This window comes from Wyeomyia smithii, chromosome 1 (assembly GCF_029784165.1).
Source record: "Wyeomyia smithii strain HCP4-BCI-WySm-NY-G18 chromosome 1, ASM2978416v1, whole genome shotgun sequence".
NCBI classification, from domain to species: Eukaryota; Metazoa; Arthropoda; class Insecta; order Diptera; family Culicidae; genus Wyeomyia; species Wyeomyia smithii.
The window spans coordinates 65787183-65807189 of NC_073694.1; the positions used below are offsets into that span (position 1 = coordinate 65787183).

Consider the following 20007-nt stretch of genomic DNA (forward strand, 5'->3'; position numbering starts at 1 on the left):
AACAACAAGGTCGAAAAGACCAACACAGAGATAAACACTGTCAAAACTAATAATGGAGAAAATAAGTTGTCAAACCTCATTTCCAAAATGAATACCTCACAGTGAACAATCCAAGTCTTCACCCTGTCAATATATTTCTATAAAAGTCAAAACACTTTTCCAAAAATCATCCCCTTAGAACCCCCCTCCATCTCCCACCACTACCCAGATATAACGAAACAACAATAATATGATTCACTCTTATAGAAATATGCAATTATTGTATTATGGCTTTACTTTTGATTACACAACACAAGAATGACATTCTATAGAACTCATCACCGTTTCCCACTTGAAATTTTAGAACATTCATGCATACATATTCAAACCCACATTCGGAAGCGAAAGTGACCGCTGCGTTCATTTACTAATTTGTCTATAAGCCATGCACCACGTCAAGGTTTAGTTTTATTGTAGGGCAAGAAGATTAAAAAAAATCAAAACTAACTATGGAGAGAACAAGTTGTCAAAATCCAAAAAGTAAAACGGTGAACAATGTCAAAAATAAATGTTCTAGATGGCCGAAATGACAAAAATAATCAAAGAAATCGAGAAGATAAAGAAAATTTCACAAAAAAAAACCCTCTCTTTACCATGGTTACTCTAGAGCAGCGGTTCTCAACCTTTTTTTGTCCGCGTACCCCTTGGCAATATTTTTCATATCGATTGTACCCCCTGTCTTGGAATGTCATCGCGGAGTGGGAGAAAGTAGTGGTAGATCATGTTGTGGTGGTCTTGTTCAGGTATCAAATTGAACTATGGTTTGTTTGATTGCTTCAGTCATGTTTCAAGAGCAAGATTGAACAACAAATGAACTATTATAACGAAAAAATGCTTTGTTCGCCATTACTGATTTTTATTTCGCGTGCCCCCTGAAGGCTGACGTGTACCCCTAGGGGAACGAGTACCCCAGGTTGAGAACCGCTGCTCTAGAGCACCACAGGTTTGGATGCAAAAAGGTCTTTCGAAATATTTACCAATGCTACTCAAAATGCATAAATATATCCTTGAGCAATATACTGATTCTTCAAGAACAGATCTATGCATTTTGAGTAGCATTGGTAATTATTTCGAAAGACTTTTTGCATTGGTAAAGAGAGAGTCAAAGCCATCAGTATCAAGTGAATCAAATCACACAGATTAAATATAAAATTTCCACACTCAATTCCGGTACTGATTCTACCGGGTAAACTATGAGTTATCTACTTTTCCAAAATCTACCAGTTTCTACTACTGCTGAACAACGTGATTATGATCGGAAGAAAACAAAAATAAAGATAAACCATCTATCAACCATGGTTACTCTAGAGCAGCACAGGTTTGGATACAAAAAGTCTTTCGAAATGTTTACCAATGCTACTCAAAATGCATAAATATATTCTTGAGCAATATACTGATTTTTTTTTTAACTCTAATATTTATTTAGGCCCAACTGCAAAGCATAACGGGGCCGAATATCATCTGGAGTAGGGAAAAGCCAGCTTGAGTAGAGCCTGTATCCCGACTGCTCCTCCTCAAACAGGCATAAAAACCCTCTCATCTTTTCTCTTTTATAAATACAATTTAAAAATACATATCATTTAAACCTACGGTTAACAATAACAATAACAATTAAAGTTTTTCTCTGTATGAGTAAATATCAATCCTTAATACTATTCGTTAAGGTGTGATGGTTCCTTATATCTTTAGAAATCAAAACTTATATCTATGTTCGGTGGATCATGTCTCTCAGAAACAAGCGATGATTCGTGTGTCTCTAAAAATATCAAGAAAAAAAAGAAGAGGAACAGAATTAGTGTGAAACTTTTTGATGGAGGTTGTGTTGGAAAATAAGAAGAAGGATACAAGGAGATAATCAAATTCGATACTTGATATCTCTTAAAAAATCATAAATAGGCATTACAAGCGCGGGGATGCGACTAGCAAGCGCATCCCGTACTTGCAATGTAAACGTCACTTTTTGTTTTCGGAGAGAATCAATAAGCTTGGTCCTTGCTCTGTGGTACTTAGGGCATACGAAGACTATATGATCGATATCTTCGTACCCTCCACATTCGCACAGATTACTATCGACTAATTTTATTCGATAAAGGTGTGCGTTTGCAACATAGTGATTGGACATTAGGCGCGAAATAACTCGAATGAAATCTCGTGTTAAATCTAAGGCAGGTGAGAATACTCGAAAGGCAGGTAAAAATACTCGAAATAGGTGAACGGTCTATCAAAGATATCTCCTTCTATGGCACCCCTTTTCGCTAATAAATCAGCTTTTTCATTGCCTGGGATTGAGCAATGAGAGGGGACCCACACGAAGCAGATAATGAAAGACCGATCAACCAGCACTTCTAATATCCGTCTAATTTCCGGAAGGAAATAGGACGGGCGATTGACCGGTTTAATCGATCGGAGAGCTTCGATAGAACTGAGGCTGTCCGAGAAGATGAAATAATTGCCTGGTGTCTTGAGCTTGATAATTCGCAGCGAATTGTGTATGGCAGCTAATTCAGCTACGTATATGGAGCAAGGCTGTGCCAGCTTGCGGGATATGTAATGATCTGTGTTAAAAATGCCATATCCGGATTGTCCATCCATCACAGATCCGTCCGTGAAAAAGGAGTTCTGTTCTGGGAGGTGGCCGAATTTTGCCGAAAATATTGATGGCACAACTGTTGTTTTAAGGTGTTCCGGAATTCCAATTTCTTGTTTCATCGTCAAATCAAATACAACAGAAGAATTGTTGAGCGATGTTGAAATCTCACGGGATGAAGCAACAACCGAAGGGTTTATCTCCATGGACATGAACCGCTGGTATACTGACATACAGGGTTTCTGAACAACCTCCAAACATTTCTCGTAGTTCGCAATAAGTATTGGATTTGCTATTTCCGATCTAATGAGGAAACGAAGAGCCAACTCGAATAGCCTCTCTTTGAGTGGTAGTACTCTCGCAATGACCTCTAGAGACATGGTATGTGTCGATTGCATGCAGCCTAGAGCGATACGCGAACAACGGTATTGTATCCTCTCTAGCTTCAGCATGTGTGAGGCTGCGACTCCTCTGAAGCATATGCTGCCGTATTCTATTACGGGCAGAATCGTGGTTTGGTAGAGTCCCATGATGTTCCTGTTACCATCCGAAGAAAATTAATTCTCGGTTGGCATCTTTGTTTCAGGTAATTGACATGTTTTTCCCATATGCACTTAGAGTCATACCATACTCCTATATACTTGAAGCTAGGTGACTGAGTGATGGGTCTTCCGGACAGAAGTAGCTCGAAACGAGGTGGTGGTCGCTTTTTTGAAAAGACTACCATCTCCGTTTTTTCAGAGAGATCGAAGTAAACCACGAACGCGAACGGACGTGATTTTTCTCCTGCGTCACAGTTTTCTCGCTGGATATATTCTCTTTATTGTTTTTGGTAAAGGTGTTTGAGGGTTACAATGCAGGTCGGTTCATGAAGGAGACGAACAAATTTTCGCTCGTTGGTATATCCAAAGAAAAATGGTTTAATTTAGTTGTGCGTGTTCGTTATAGATGTTATCGCGAAGTGAGTTAATTTTTCAAATTTACAAGTGCCAACCAATTGCGTGTAGTAATGCCATAAACATCGATGGCTGCAATACAGAGAGAGAGTGGTACTACGCCACCGTCGTTTGCAGCTGTTTTCTTGTATAGTTAATCGCCCTGCAAATTGCTGTTATAAAAGCGCAGTGTTGTGTTGGTTACATTTATTAAACGCGTTCGTGTGCATGCAGAGAGTGTATTAAGTTCATCGCAGTGAAACCTCTTCTCCAGTGTTACGCTGTACATATATACTTGTCGCCGTTAGCAAGTTCTGCAGTGCTGAGAAAGGCAAAAACCGTGAGAGCGGTAACTCTGAAGACGGTTTGTTTGTGCTCGATCTGGTGCGAGCGTGGCGGCATGCTAGGCATACTGAATGCGGCTTCGGTGTCTAAGATAAGTGCATACATTTATAGACATGTTTTGAACTTAAAATTTGTCTAATTACTTGGTTTCGATATGCATAGGAAGGTAGTAGTTTTCACTGACAAGAATTATTTTTTTTTTTTCATTTTTATATTTCTTATTGTAGTGTGGGTAGAACAGTATGATTATTTTTGCGATGAATTTGTGCGCCATTTGATGGCAAATTCATCTTCCATGTGTAGCTACTACAGCGTAGCACTTTCGCACTGTTCTAGAACCTCATTTTTGCACCGCTTGAAAAGGTGTACCAAACGTTTGCTGTTTATCTATTTTGCGATATTTCCTAGCATTAAAAATGTCTTGAAATTGCGACAGAAATATATCTGATGACTCTGTTTTGGTATGCATTGTTATTCCTTTTCTATTTATGACTTCACTAGCTTTTGAATAATTATTTTTACGCTATGGCAAATGTTTGTTAACTATGCTAAATGTTCATAGACGCAGATCCGAAACGGTAAAAGGAATAAGAATTGTTTTGGCATTTTGTAGAGTTTAGGAATACTATATTGTTGTGTCGAGTACGTTCCTGCGGCCGTGCTACACTGTCCCGGACTACATTTTATAGCTCGGAAACGAACACGCAGGCGAAGCTACACGTAGCTGTTTTTTTTTTTTGTATGGCATTTGAGAGTATTTGTTTTTGTTGTTGGTGTTTTCGTGTTTTCGGCCTGCAACCTGTCTCTTCCGGGTTTTGTCCGGGATAAAGGGGGTGTAGTCGGATACAGAAAAAGTGTAGTCCGGAAAGTGAAAAAAAGTACAGGACGAAAGTGTAGTCCGGGTGTGAATGCGCCGAGGAAGCAAGTTCGTCATGACTCATGATTCTACGCATGTCGCAGTTCGCAGTGTTTAACAAAACGGTTCTCATCACTCAACTTAGTAATGAGCCAACATAACGCGTAACATTACTTGAACTCGTCGTGGTACGAATGTGCGCGGTCATGCTCTAAGCAGAGTTTTATTAGAAAGAAATATTTTTACCCAGATAGTACTGGTGTGGTTTGTGTAATTTGGAGTATATGGTGCATTGATGCTAGTCGAAGTCGAAATCTTATGATGAAATTTTTTCGATTTCTTAGCTTTTTGTATACTTTAGAGGTTTTTGTATACTATGTCCCACTTTGACTAGTTCGGCATTTTGGTAACAAACTTGAGATATATATTTTGGTCAATATGCATATCTGCATTTATAAAACTATTGGGGCTTTGTATACATGAAACTTTGCCAATTTTTCTCTTTGATAGGTAACACTCACATCGACAACTAATAGAGAATCGGCGTGAAATATCATGTTCCTTAACCTCTGCGTCGGTAGGCGTGAATTGAGCGGTCTTGCATAATGCTTCGGTGTAAACGCGTTTAGAGGGAGAGTTTTACTCATATAAAGGTTTTCGAAATGTGACCCAACTCTATGATATGTTAGTTCAAATCGTCCACATAGTGTAGTATAACATTTTGCGTTTCACTAGGATATACCACACATACCTGTGCGTAACCATAAAAACACTTGTTTATTTCTGCTTTAAATCGGTCGTAAATCAGGAAACCGCTTTTTAAGAACAGAAAACAGTATACAAGAAACGTCGTTAGTCGATCTGTTAAGCTCAAAGCCAGATATCCGGGTGACCGAATATCTAGATACTTTGCGTCGATACCCTTCATGAGGTCGTATTTCCTACAGATTGGTTATAACCGTGTTTTAGTTTTCGGTGTAAAGAGGGTCACTTCACAAATAAGTGATCCGAGTGGCGAGGCGTTAACGTGGACTCAACTCTCGTAGCTTTCGTAACATTGTGTAGTCAGCTAAGATAAATTATTGGGAGATACGTTTCGGTAGTTGCATAATGACTTCATAAACAGATGACCGAATATTTCTGGAGTCTGGTGGTGTTATATCATCAAACAGAATGAGTTTGAATCGCGTTATGATTCCGTAGAAGATATAATGAACTAGTACGCGCGAGCTTTGTGTACCAAAACGAAACCTGCTGCAAACCTTACCCTTTTCTCCAACATCCTAGTGATTTCTCGTGGAAGTGCAGAGGTGTTCTCGGCTTCCAATAAAGCGAGTATCACGTCAACATATTCCTATACACATTCCTTCTTTGACCTGCATTCGGATGCGGCCGGCGCTGGTATTGCCTAATATAAAGATTAAGGTCACCAGTTTTTACACATTGAGGATGGATGTTAGTCCCAAACATCATCCGTTGGTTCTCTGTGTAATTACAGCTGATCTGGCAATAACGAAGTAGCAACCGCGGGCGGTCAATCATGCTCATGCTCATGCTCAAGACTACCATCTCCGTTTTTTCAAGCGAGAACTCGATTCCAAGACTACTGGCCCAACCGGTCAGATTAATTAGCGTGTTTTGCAGGCTGTTTTTCATGTCAACAGCCAGAGACGCCGTGACTGATACTACGCAGTCGTCAGCTAACTGGCGCATCGTGCAGCTGTCCGTCAAGCATGTGTCGATGTCACTGATGTAGAAGTTGTACAACAGCGGACTCAGACAGGAGCCTTGGAGGAGACCCATGTAGCTTGTTCGTGTTATTGTTGAAGAACCGTGGTTGAAAAGTAAATGCTTTTCAGACAGTAGGTTGATCAAAAAATTTGTCAATATAGGGGAGAATCCTCTTTGATGCAGTTTCTCGGAAAGAATTTCGATTGAAACTGAATCAAATGCACCTGTGATATCCAGGAAAACCGAAGTCATTTGTTGTTTGCTGCCAAGAGCCATTTTTGCTTCTGTAGCTAGCAATGCCAGGCAATCGTTAGGGTCCTTGCCCCTACGAAAGCCGAACTGGGTCTCTGATAGTTGGTTAGTTGATTCTGCCCAGTTGTCAAGTCTACGCAGGACCATTTTTTCAAGCAATTTGCGTATGCATGAGAGCATCGCAATCGGCCTGTACGAGCGATGATCAGCAGCAGGTTTGTCTGGCTTTTTGATTGCGATAATCTCAACCTGTCTCCAAGCTTCCGGAATCACATTGTTCCTGATAAGCTTATTAAACAGTTTAAGAAATCGTAGCTTGGCCGATTCCGGCAGGTTTTTCATCAAATTAAATTTGATCCTGTCCGGTCCTGGAGCCTTGTTCTTGCAAGACGCAAGGGTAATTGAAAACTCCAGCATTGAAAATTCTGGTTCTTCAATCGCCGTTGTGTCGCTGAATTTCTGCTGTGATGGGACAGCATCTGGACATACCTTTTCCGCGAAATCATAGATCCAACGTTCAGAGTATTCCATAGCCTCATTGTTGTCGGACCTATTGCGCATTTTTCGAGCCGTATTCCAGAGATAGTTCATAGAAGTATCTCTGAGTAACGTGCTTATGACATTTTGCCAGTACGATCTTTTTTTAAGTTTGTGCAGTTTAGTCTGTTCAAGTTCCAGCTCTCTAAACTGATCAAAAAGTTGAATGGAATGATCTTTCCTGAATGCTATGTATGCTGCTTTTAGAGTTTTTTTCATCTCAGTGCATTCTTTGTCCCACCATTGTTTGTTAGGACGAATTTTCAGCTTGTTCTCAGGGGCGGGCCTCGTCTGAGATTGCAACGCGCTATCTACAACTAATGTTGCAAGGAAGTTGTATTCGTCGGATGGAGAAAGCTCATCGGTTGTTTCGAGCTCCTGGGATATCATGTTCGAGAATTTTTCCCAATCAATATTCCGGGTGATATCATACTCTACTTCGACTGTGGTAACAGACTGGAGCCTGCTCATAATCGAAATACTTATTGGCAAATGGTCACTACCATGGGGATCTTGAATTATCTCCCATTTACAATCCAAAGCTATTGAGGAGGAACACATAGATAAATCTAAAGTGCTCTCTCGTATTGGAGGCCTTGCTATTCGTGTAGCTAACCCAGGTATGTTTAATGGGGTCATATCGAACTCGTCTAGTAAGCTTTCAATAAGTATAGCCCGGCTATCATCTCCAGGTGCTCCCCACGCCATACCGTGAGAATTGAAGTCACCCAAAAGAAGGCGTGGTGTCGGAAGCAGTTCCGTTATTTGTGCTAGCTGCAGCCGGTTTATAGTAGCTCTAGGTGGAATGTAGACTGATGCGACAGTGAGGCCCTCGCCAGCAATTGTTATATGGCAAGCAACAATTTCTATACCATCAATTGCTGGAAGGGGAATTCGGAAGAATGGGTAGCATTTTTTGATACCTAGGAGTACTCCACCGTAGGAGTTTCCTCGGTCTGATCGGATGATGTTGAAGTCTCGAAAGGTTAGTGTCGAATCAGTTGATAACCATGTTTCAGATAGCGCGAAAATATCGCATTTGGTATCGTGAAGAAGTAGTTTAAATTTTTCTAACTTGGGGATCAAGCTTCTACAGTTCCATTGGATGATCCTTGTTGTCGTTTCGTCGCTTCGGTTGTCTGAATTAGACATCGAAGGATACGAACGCGAGGAGGGGCCATTTAGTGCTTAGTTGCTTACCCAACATGCAAATTGTCGGAAGCCAAGCCGAAATCATACTCTTAAGAGCATTGGATAAACCAAAAGTGGTAAATATCCATTCAATGATCATTTTGAATGCAATACGTCCATCAGTAGACGGTATTTCAGATTCCGATGACATCTTGTGGGTGGGGGTAGATTGTTTCCCCGGGAGTTTGGGGAACTCCTTATCGCAATTAACCTTGAAACCAGGTGGTGGTATTTTAGCATCTTGCTTGGCAGCGGGACCTCGTGGGGTATCATTTAGTGTCTTCTTCTGTTCCTTTCTAGGAAGTTTTGGAGAAGATGCACTCGGCCGTTTTCGCACAGCTCCAGTTGACGGGAGAGGCTGATAAACTTCATCGTCATCGTTTGAATCATCGTTCTCCAAACTGGAGTAGCGATTTTCTCCCTGCTGTAAGGCAGCCTTTAGCATCTGAGCAAAGGACTGCTTACTGCGCTGTTTTGTCGATTTTTTCAGTGCGTCAAAGCGTTGTTTATATTTTTCGCATGTCTCGACTTTGTGTGGGCTACCACCACATAGGGAGCATTTCGCTTCCTGGTCGCTACAAGCATGGTTACTCTCCATGATTTCCCCACATTTGCAGCATTTGGTTTTATTGCTGCAGTAGGTTTTCGTGTGACCTAACTGCAGACAATTTGTACACGAGATGACTTTTGGAATGAAAAGTCGTACCGGTAACCTGAACTTGTCAGCTCAAAAAAGACTGGGAGCACTTTCCCTTCGAAGGTGACTCGAAACGAATCGTTCGGAGAGTAGTTGCCCATATTGTCCTTAGAGTCCATTCTTCGGCACTCTAAGACTTTAATTTTTGGAAAGTTTGGGTTTTTAAACCGACCCGCTCCTTCCAAAACTTCTTTTTCTTTGAGATCGGGTTCTGTTATTACGCCCTCGATCTCAGTTGCTCGAGCCGGAATATACACCCGGTACTCGATCGTGAAGTTTTGATCTTCAACAATCTCATTTGCTTGTTGGAGATCAGAAAATGTGGCCTTCAATTTATCTGCTTTAACTTTATAAACCTCAACCAAGCTGGTATATCTTGTTCGCAGAAGTTTACAAATTTGAACGACGTTCAGGGGTTTGTTTCTGGGCCGGAAATAAACCACCCAACGAAGTCCAGGTCGACCTTCCTGGTACTTTTTAACCCGCGTTGGTTCACCAACGGGTGCAGTAATCAAAGCTGTCTTGCGAAGTCTTTTGCGCTTTTTCACAACGCCAAAAAACTCGCCATTACTATTTTCGGGTATTTCAGAAAAGTCCATCCCGGACTCATTACCTTCAGGGGAAGATGAAAGGTCCGGGGGGATAAGTAGTCCACCCTCCGCCATTTACGGCCGTAAAGTGTCTATTTTTGAATATAATCTGCACAGTTTAATAATACGAAGAAAAAAGAATGATTTTATGTGAAGGAAAGACAAAGAGGAATAAGAAAACGTATGTATATATATGTTAACGTAGCAATCGTCGTTATCATAACTAACTTAGATACCACGGAGTATTATTTTTTCCTAACAAATCAATTCTAACTTGTACTTCAGCCACACAAGACGTGTTTTAAATATATAGCTTGTTCGTTACTTGAAAATCGTATTTTTTTCAAGCCACTACAAGATTCCTCAATAGGTTATGGGCACCACACAGAAGGACCTGGCCCACGGAATAACGCAGTTTCGTGGAAACGCTAGTGGATATGAAAATTGGAGCTACCGTGTCAAGCTATTCCTGGAAGCAGCGGGTGTCTCAGAAGTGCTGACGAAGGCTGCTCCGGAAGCAGCAACTGAGAGGTCTAAATTTTTTGAAAAAGACCGTAAAGGAAAAGCACTGTTGGTAAGCTGCCTGGCGGATGACTGTCTAGAGATCGTCCGGGAGAAGACAACGACAAAGCTGATGTGGGAAGGTTTGGAGGCAACGTACGCAAAGAAGTCGGTTGCCAATCAGACTCTTATACGGAAACAGCTAGCGCGGCTACGAATGCAGAGCGGATCCGATATGAGAAGTCACTTTCTGGAATTCGATGGGCTCGTTAGAAAGTTGAAAACAGCTGGTGCTACTCTGGTCGAGGCAGATTTGGTGTCGCAACTCTTCTTAACTCTGCCAGACACATATGACCCACTTGTAACGGCTTTGGAAAATGTTTCTGAAAAGGATCAAACGCTGGAGTTTGTCAAGCAAAGGCTATTGGCAGAAGAGCTGAAGCGCTCAGATAGACAAGAAAAATCAGTAGAAGAAAAACCTGCAGCGTTTTCAGGGCATAAACAGAAAAAGCAACCGAAATTCAACGGAAAATGCCATGGATGTGGCAAGCGGGGACATTTCAAAAAGGATTGTCGTCAGCAGAAAAGCGAAGCGAATTCTGTGGTAAAGAGCTCGGCGAGTTTCATGGCAGATGTTGAACGAGGCAAACGGACAAAACCTGGAAAAATCGTTTTTAAGCTGGATTCGGGCTGTAGCGACCACCTGGTGAGCGACAAGTCCGTTTTCGCATCCTTGCGTAAGCTGGACTATCCAGTTGAAATCAAAGTTGCAAAGGAAGGCCAGACTATGAGAGCTGAAAAAATCGGTGATATCAACGCTTTGAGTAACCAAGGTGTGCAGTTCAACATCAAGAACGTTTTGCTGGTACCAGACCTGCGAGAAAATTTGATGTCGGTCAAGAAAATGACGAGAGCCGGTATAACCGTTACGTTTTTTGAAGACTCAGCAGTCCTGAAGAAGAACGGAAATATTTTGGCAACTGGTAAACTAAGCGGAAACTTGTTCGAACTAGAGCTATCAGCGGAGAACCATTGTGCAAATGCATGCGACGTGGAAACTGGCAAGTTGTGGCATCGCCGTTTGGGTCTGGAATCAATGGCCCGACAAGGTCTATTGAAAGGAATAAACAGAGCTCCAAAGATCGGTATTTGTGAACCATGTATCCAAGGCAAGCAGTGTAGAGATCCCTTCAGTGGCACAAGGAATCGTGCAACTCGCCCCCTTGAAAGAATCCACTCAGACGTCTGTGGTCCCATTCATCCACCGGCATGGGACGGATCCCGTTATTTTGTTAGTTTCATAGATGACTACAGTCACTTCGGAATGATTTATCTGCTGAAAAGGAAATCTGAAGTTTTCGACCGATTCCAAGAGTACGAAGCAACCGTTACTGCAATGATTGGCAAGTCAATATCTCGAATGACCGTGGATCAAGGGAGGGAGTATTTTTCGACGAATCAGAAAAACTACTACAAGCAGAAGGGCATTCAAGTCGAACCCACGGTGGCCTATACCCCACAACAAAATGGTGTAGCGGAGAGGTTCAACCGAACCTTAGTAGAGAGAATTCGTTCCGTGCTCATCGACTCAATAGCTCCAAAGTATTTATGGTCTGAGGCGGCTCTAGCGTGCGTCTATCTCCTCAATCGTAGTCCAACGTCAGCCTTGCCGAGTGGTGTTTCTCCAGCAGAAATGTGGTTTAATCGCAAGCCAAATTTGGACAAATTGCGGATCTTCGGATGCAAATGTTTTGTGTGGATACCGTCGCAGCAACGAAAGAAACTAGACCCCAAAAGTCGTGAAATGATGATGATCGGGTATGCTCAAAACGGCTATCGCCTTTGGGACAGGAAGACGAGAAAGGTGACCATTGCAAGAGATGTAAAGTTCGATGAAGGCTCGTTTCCCTATGCTGCCGAGAAGATGCCAAAGTCTGATGTTCCGTTACTTGTTGGGTTCCCTTTCGAGCAAGAAGGGGAAAATGAAGCTGAACCTATCACCGATGATGAAAATGAAATTGAAGATAAAAATAATGTTGGGAATGTCACTATTTCTACTGATCGTAAGCAGACTGATGCTCATGAAAGTGAACCTGAATCAGATACAACTGTGGACGGCGCGCTCCCTCTGCACACAGATAGACAGCAAAAATTGTCAAGGAATAGCAGACGGGAGCGCAGACTATCCGGTAAGTTATTTGACTATTTGACTGGGTACAGAGCAACTTCTGGTAGTTCCTTTCCACTAGATGCGCCCGAGACGTTTCATGAGATCGAAAATCGACCTGACCGGGATGCGTGGTTGGAGGCCGTAGAAGACGAACTTCATTCCATGAAGAAAAATAACGTATGACGTTTCACGGGCTGTCCACCAGGAGTCCAACCGCTGCAGTCAAAATGGATTTTTCGAGTGAAGGAGAATGCTGACGGTAAACCAGTTCGATGCAAGGCCCGACTGGTAGTCAAAGGATTCCAGCAGAAACCTGGACTGGATTATGACGAAATATTTGCTCCAGTTGCCAAGTTAACCACAATAAGGATCGTTTTAGCAGCTGGCATCCAACAAGGTTTTGTGTTCCACCAAATGGACGTAAAAACAGCGTTTCTGCATGGAGAATTGAAGGAGACGATTTTCATGGTAGTTCCGGATGGAGTCAAATCACCACCAAATACTGTGTGCAGATTGATCAAATCTCTATACGGACTAAAACAATCCCCCCGTTGTTGGAATGAGAAGTTCAACCAGAAACTATTGGAGCTAGGCTTCAAACGATCAATGCACGATTACTGTCTGTATCCAAGAATTCGTCCGGAAGACGAGATCTACATCGTACTCTATGTAGATGATCTGCTTATTGTTGGTAGAAGGCAGATGTCTATTATCGGACTAAAGAAGCAACTGATGTCAATATTCGCCATGTTGGATTGTGGAGAAGCTACTCACTTTTTAGGAGTGAAACTGGACCTCAATAAAGAAGGAACTATACGTTTGTCTCAAGCTACAAATGTTGAAAAGTTGTTGGTGCGGTTCCAAATGTCGGAGTGTAATCCAGTTAAAACTCCCATGGAAAGAGGAATGATGCTGTCTGGTGATGACGAAAGAACCAACGAACCATACCGTGAACTGTTGGGTACAATTATGTACATCATGCTTTGTACCAGACCGGACGTGTGTTTTCCTGTAGGTTTTCTGGGACGATTCCAACAAAATCCATCTAGAGCACACTGGCAGAGCTTGAAACGATTGGTCCGTTATCTGAAAGGTACTAAAACTAAATGCTTAGAATACAAGAAATACGCTGTAGCTGAGCCACTGGTCGGGTATGCAGACGCCGACTGGGCATCGGATACCGTGGATAGGAAATCTGTAAGCGGATATGCGTTCAAGGTGTTTGGAAATCTAGTGTCTTGGTCAAGCAAAAAGCAAACAACAGTTTCCACATCATCCAGCGAAGCAGAGTACGTGGCTCTTAGCTCTGCAGTATCAGAAGGGATCTGGATAGCTGGTGTACTAGAGGACTTAGAACTGAAGAAGAAGGATGAAGCCTTCATTATTTTTGAAGACAACCAAGGTTGTATTGGGATGGCGCGAAATTTTGAATCAAAGCGGTCAAAACATATTGATATCAAGCATCATTTCCTGCGTGACCACATTGCGAATGGACGATTGAGGATCGAACACGTAGCAACTAAATACCAGTTAGCCGACATGTTCACTAAGCCTTTGGATTCCAAGCGTTTAGGAGAAATATCCTGCCAAATAGGAATGGCCGATTGAGAAGGGGTGTTAACGTAGCAATCGTCGTTATCATAACTAACTTAGATACCACGGAGTATTATTTTTTCCTAACAAATCAATTCTAACTTGTACTTCAGCCACACAAGACGTGTTTTAAATATATAGCTTGTTCGTTACTTGAAACTCGTATTTTTTTCAAGCCACAACAAGATTCCTCAATAATATATATATATATATATATATATATATATATATATATATATATATATATATATATATATATATATATATATATATATATATATATATATATATATATAGAAATGAGAAAAGAGAATGAAGTCACTTATCTTATCTATGTAGATGTGTATCGCCAGCACCGGTTGCGTTACCGCTGCTCTAAATGGCTGCTGAGCAGCAGCGCCGCTTACTTTCCCCCGTTGGGGTTCCACTACCAGTTAAATCGACCTTTTCTGCTGCGGGACTGGCGTCAAGCTAGGTACCAAAAACCAGGTACCAAAACCGGTTCGCAGTTATACGTGGCGGAAATAAAACTGAAAGAACGCAAAACTACCGCAGCGACATCTATTAAAGACTAGATGAACCTGATCCGGTACACAGACTCGGTGGAGTTACTTAAAAAAAGTTGTATGAAAAGTGAAAAATACCATTGATGGCACTATGCTCAATTCGTTCCATATGCCTTGCCCCATCATCATGTGAAATCTTAAGTTTGGCCTTAGGGTCTGACTCGAGTTGTGGAACTTTTAAGTTGAACAAATCTAACTGGTACACAGACTCGGTAGAGTTACTTAAAAAAAGTTGTATGAAAAGTGAAAAATACCATTGATGGCACTATGCTCAATTCGTTCCATATGTCTTGCCCCATCATCATGTGAAATCTTAAGTTTGGCATTAGGGTCTGACTCGAGTTGTGGAACTTTTAAGTTGAACATATCTAACCGGTACACAGACTCGGTAGAGTTACTTAAAAAAAGGTTGTATGAAAAGTGAAAAATACCTTTGATGGCACTATGCTCAATTCGTTCCATATGTCTTGCCCCATCATCATGTGAAATCTTAAGTTTGGCCTTAGGGTCTGACTCGAGTTGTGGAACTTTTAAGTTGAACATATCTAACCGGTACACAGACTCGGTGGAGTTACTTAAAAAAAGTTGTATGAAAAGTGAAAAATACCATTGATGGCACTATGCTCAATTCGTTCCATATGTCTTGCCCCATCATCATGTGAAATCTGAAGTTTGGCCTTAGGGTCTGACTCGAGTTGTGGAACTTTTAAGTTGAACATATCTAACCGGTACACAGACTCGGTGGAGTTACTTAAAAAAAGTTGTATGAAAAGTGAAAAATACCATTGATGGCACTATGCTCAATTCGTTCCATATGTCTTGCCCCATCATCATGTGAAATCTTAAGTTTGGCCTTAGGGTCTGACTCGAGTTGTGGAACTTTCAAGTTGAACATATCTAACCGGTACACAGACTCGGTGGAGTTACTTGAAAAAAGTTGTATGAAAAGTGAAAAATACCATTGATGGCACTATGCTCAATTCGTTCCATATGTCTTGCCCCATCATCATGTGAAATCTTAAGTTTGGCCTTAGGGTCTGACTCGAGTTGTGGAACTTTTAAGTTGAACATATCTAACCGGTACACAGACTCGGTGGAGTTACTTAAAAAAAGTTGTATGAAAAGTGAAAAATACCATTGATGGCACTATGCTCAATTCGTTCCATATGTCTTGCCCCATCATCATGTGAAATCTTAAGTTTGGCCTTAGGGTCTGACTCGAGTTGTGGAACTTTCAAGTTGAACATATCTAACCGGTACACAGACTCGGTGGAGTTACTTAAAAAAAGTTGTATGAAAAGTGAAAAATACCATTGATGGCACTATGCTCAATTCGTTCCATATGTCTTGCCCCATCATCATGTGAAATCTTAAGTTTGGCATTAGGGTCTGACTCGAGTTGTGGAACTTTTAAGTTGAACATATCTAACCGGTACACAGACTCGGTAGAGTTACTTAAAAAAAGTTGTATGAAAAGTGAAAAATACCTTTGATGGCACTATGCTCAATTCGTTCCATATGTCTTGCCCCATCATCATGTGAAATCTTAAGTTTGGCCTTAGGGTCTGACTCGAGTTGTGGAACTTTTAAGTTGAACATATCTAACCGGTACACAGACTCGGTGGAGTTACTTAAAAAAAGTTGTATGAAAAGTGAAAAATACCATTGATGGCACTATGCTCAATTCGTTCCATATGTCTTGCCCCATCATCATGTGAAATCTTAAGTTTGGCCTTAGGGTCTGACTCGAGTTGTGGAACTTTCAAGTTGAACATATCTAACCGGTACACAGACTCGGTGGAGTTACTTAAAAAAAGTTGTATGAAAAGTGAAAAATACCATTGATGGCACTATGCTCAATTCGTTCCATATGTCTTGCCCCATCATCATGTGAAATCTTAAGTTTGGCCTTAGGGTCTGACTCGAGTTGTGGATCTTTTAAGTTGAACATATCTAACCGGTACACAGACTCGGTAGAGTTACTTAAAAAAAGTTGTATGAAAAGTGAAAAATACCATTAATGGCACTATGTCCAAATTGTTACATATACTCAACCCCATCACCATGTGCAATTTTGTCCTTAACGAGTGGGGATAAGCCGAGTTATGGAACTTTTCAGTTTCATATATCGTACCGGTACATATACTTGGAATAGTTATTTAAAAAAAGTTATTTGAAAAGTGGCTCCAATTCCATTGCGAACCCACCGTGGTTCCAATATGGCCTTGTTATTTTTTGGTCGTACAAAAATGGCGTCACACAAACATCAAACTTTCATTTGGGTAACCTCTATTTTTTTTCATCAATTTTTGGCTTGCATTAACAGGATAAATTTGATTCAGTGTCTGATGTCTTACGAAAAAAAAAAGTAATCGTAAATATGCTCAAACTAGGATACAGCCACTTTCAACAAGAATAACAAAAATTTAGCGTGTGGCACTTTTGTGCATCGATCCAAAAAATTTAAATAACGTTTCAAAAGTATCGATATTTTTAATACCGGTACAATATCGCCCATTGCCAGCCATTTTTTAACATAAAGGAAAGGAAATGTCTCAGGCCAAAAAACACAAACTTCAACAACAAGGAAAGGAAGGAAGGATAAAGGAAAGGAAGAAAAATGATACCTAAACAAAGACCGTCCGATGTAAGTATTTTTCAAGATTAATAAAAATTTACAATATTTTATTTTTTTTTATTTATTTACAGGTCTGCGAACGCTGTTTAAGAAGAAATAGGCCGAACCTTTTCATTGAGGATGTGAAGGTAAGTTACATAAAATTATTTTTTCTTCTTGCAAATTAACATTTTTTTTATTTTTTCAGTTTTGTGCTGGGTGCGGAGCTAAATTAAAGATAGAGCATCCGTATGCCCAACGTCGGAGTCCCAAGGTTGGGCATACGGATCTTCCTAACGTTCAGCCCGGCCCCAGCCACCGGTCCATGGCAGAACAGCCCGGCCCCGACCACCGGTTCATGGAAAAACAGCCCGGCCCCAGCTGACAGTACAACGATCAGCTCCAGCTCCAGCTGATGCAAACGCAGCTGGAGCTGATGAAGCAATTGTGTGAGGCTAAGGCCAAGCCTACTGAAACTCAGGCCAAGCCTGCTGAGGCTCAGGTCAAGCCTGATGAAGAAAACGAAAAAGAAAATAAAGAATGAAAATAATCTATTTTCTTTAATATTTCATAAAAATGAGACTCCGTAACGCTTGACCTAATTGAGTAGCCCCACCACGCAAGACAGAGTAGCTACGGCACTGCTATAATTCTGTCGACTGTGCTTGGGAAAGCAATTAGAGATCGAAATTTGGTTTTGACAAGGCTTGACAATTTCCAATAAAACAATAGTTCGAATAATAAAATTATAATTTTCTGCATTTGGGAGCAACGAAAACTAACTGATTTATTAACATTTAAAATTAAACATATTCTTAACTTTTTCCGGTTTTAAAATTTCTTTTTTAATTCCGATGTAGCCGAACTTCCTCAGAGACGTAGCTCTACGTCAGAAAGTATATTTTAGCAATAAGATTACCACGCGGCGCTAGTGTACAAGTGACGTCTGTTTGTGGTTCTAACATTTGCTACTTTTCCAGTGGCGGTTAGATGTCGTTAGCTGTATTTTTATCTACGGTGGGTGAAATTGTGTGTTGGCATGACGGCTGCAACGGTTTTAGTTTTTTGAATCGGTTCTTTGCACCTAGAACGGTTTTTGGTACCTAGCTTGATGGAAGCTGCTGCGGGACGAGCAATATGAAGCCGAGTAAGCACGACACCTTTCAGCTCTCACGCCAAAAACGCCGCTACGCTGGTAAGACGCCACTACCACACACTACACACGCCTTATGTGTTGCGTTGCCGCCGCACTGAATGTCTGCTGAACGACAGCGCCGCCAACCTTTCCCCGTCAGGGTTCCACTAACAGTTGAATCGTTTCTTCACTGTTGCTGGACCAGCACGACACCTTTCAGCTCTCGCGTCTAAAACGGGCACTAGCACTCACTGCACACGCGAACGCTAAAAATAGCGGGAGTTAATTCGGAAATTCTGCAGAGCATATAAGAAAAACGACTCTCCTGCTCGGCTGCCGAAGAAGCAATAAATATACTGATTGTTCAGGAGCATATTTATGCATTTTGAGTAGGATTGTTAAATATTTCTAAAGGTTTTTTGCATCTAAACCTGTGGTGTTCTAGAGTGCACATCTCGTCTACCACAAATCAAATCATGTCAAATCTGTGTGCAAGCTGTTTTTTCTATGAAAATAACTTTATACAGTTTCTGAGATTCAGGAACTAATACTGAAGCTCTCAGAGGTGACTGATTGGCAAGCAATACTTTACCCATCTCGTGCGATCGAGCTCCAACTTCAGCCATCTTCTATTTCATAGGGAAGGCCTTAGCAGAATGTAAATTTTCTCCTTAATCTATTTCTTAGTGTATGGCGCACAATCGACCAACAATTTTTGGTGCATTAAACAGATCCGTTAGCTGCAAGAACAGCGTGGTAGAGGGACACATCAAACTCAGCTTAGAAATTTTACTACTGACCTGATCTTCGAAAGCTAACAACTGACAACCTTTGTGACGCTCTCGTAGTCACATTGTAGGTGGTCTCCGAATTGCGGTTGCGGCCTTCTGAACAAACTAGATTGTATGCGACATCATAGCTAACTTCCTTCGAAGAACAAGTATACGCTACATCTATGAAAAAGCAAATGTTTGAACAAAAAACACTTCTCTTCGTCACATTTACGGTAGATCGAGAAAAAAAAACTCAGCCATAAGAATATATCCGATCAAAAAGTTACCCAACAAAACTCAAACTTTTCTGCTTCTCAGCAAGAAAAAATGGTATGAAATGGCTTGTAACTTTGTTTCGGCTGCTTAGCAACACGATTTTCAGTTCAGAATTTGTGAAAATAATCGCAGTACATCTAGTTTACGACTGCTTGCTTTGTTTGGTTTCTACGCGGTGCGCATCAAAAACCCATTAATGGGTAAAATTCTACTCATTTTTATTTTCATATGGCACTTTTCTGCAGTTTATCACGCAAACTGACGTACACTGGTGTACATATAATATTTCGTCATGCATTAATTTAACGCATAATGAATTTATGACGAATACTTATTTCCACCAATGTAAGCGATAGCAAGTAAAATTTTCAGTGCGAAACTTTTTACTTAAAAGTTTGTGAAGCTTGTGAACAAATTTCAACAATCAAAAAGTACATGATCGCGCACGGCCCTACGTTGTGTTAATTTTCGCCCTCTGGCATCACGATGGGCAATTAAGGCCCAGGGGCAAGTTTTCTGCAACGCAAACGCAAGTTATCACTTAACTACATTTATTCTATACCGTACAATATTTACAACGGGGCAGCGTGACGGCGCTGCCACCGTACGATTTCCG

General features: G+C 41.1%; 1 long non-coding RNA gene across 1 annotated transcript; it reads right to left on the minus strand.

The window, feature by feature from the left end:
* Nucleotides 1-17946: 17946 nt before the first annotated feature.
* LOC129717884 (uncharacterized) lies at nucleotides 17947-19548 on the minus strand. Its single transcript, XR_008726772.1, has 4 exons — nucleotides 19403-19548; nucleotides 19143-19295; nucleotides 18935-19082; nucleotides 17947-18847 (listed from the first exon to the last, which is right to left on the minus strand). It is a non-coding gene; the product is annotated as an uncharacterized LOC129717884 (long non-coding RNA).
* Nucleotides 19549-20007: the final 459 nt, after the last annotated feature.